Raw genomic sequence first — 1,145 nt, 5'->3', positions numbered from 1 at the left:
TTTTCTAAGTTAATTATTCTGTACCACATTTCCACGATTCATTTCTGCTTCAAGTTATAAATACTGAAAAAAATTCAAAAGCTGGGATTCCTCCTACCTCAATCATTCGCTTCACCTTATTTTTGTGTTCTTTTTATTTCTTTTTATTTATACGAGGTGGGCAATCGTAATATGCATATTTTTTTAATTTATGATCGATTTTTTTTTCGTCTCTTCATTTATATTTGTTATAGTACCACCTGGTGCTTGGCCTATTCCCATGCTGGGTTTGTGCCATTGTTGACGGAATCATCAACATCATCATCATCCCTATCATGCCGAATTTGTAAATTCGCCCCAGAACGCAGAAAACAGCCTGATAACTGCACAGGCGACGCCGACACCTGTACTCGGAACGACTAAATACGAGACACAAGCTAAGAATACACACAAACGAATTGCTGTGCGTGTACTTATAGGTGTGTTTGTATGCATAGCCTGTTGTCTCATTCTGCGCTGTTCACTTACCGATGATGTCAACCACATATCTAATTTGCTCGAAGCAAGCTAGAAAGGAGATACTGTCAAGAAAGTGTTCCGAAATAAGAGGCTCGAACGCTGGCACGGTAATCCGACACAGATGTGTTCTTAATTAGGCTACAAAGTAAAATCTATTAAAGGTGGCAGGATCCATATACTATTAAGCAGTACAAGAGCCGGCACTGCTCATCCCCAAGCGCCGTGTCACTCCTCGGGTATTTATTATTCACTACCTGCGCTTCGCGCTTACGAAAACAATACACCCAACAATAGTTGATTTATATCCACAATAGCTATCGGTGTTGCAATTACATTGCCGAAAAATTAGATAGCATAAGTATCAAGCCGTCCTTTCCACTACACATTCGTAGGCAAGGCAACATACTGCCCGCACAAACAGGCGTTCACCGCAGCTGCATCTGTGTTGGGACGCGCTAGCAGTTGTCACCGAAATGTAGCCGAATCCAACGCCCGCAACAAGTGCAGAGATAGCCTCAGTTAAATGCCGAGAACTGAAAGAGGCACCACTGAACGACCTGCAATTCTTGGGCCGACCTGTTGGTCCAATGTTTATAAAATGGCGATGTCATGTCGTGTGTGTGTGTTTCAGCATGGCACGCTACAGA

This window comes from Dermacentor silvarum, chromosome 11 (genome assembly GCF_013339745.2).
Source record: "Dermacentor silvarum isolate Dsil-2018 chromosome 11, BIME_Dsil_1.4, whole genome shotgun sequence".
Lineage (NCBI taxonomy): Eukaryota > Metazoa > Arthropoda > Arachnida > Ixodida > Ixodidae > Dermacentor > Dermacentor silvarum.
This window is presented reverse-complemented; position numbering follows the sequence as displayed.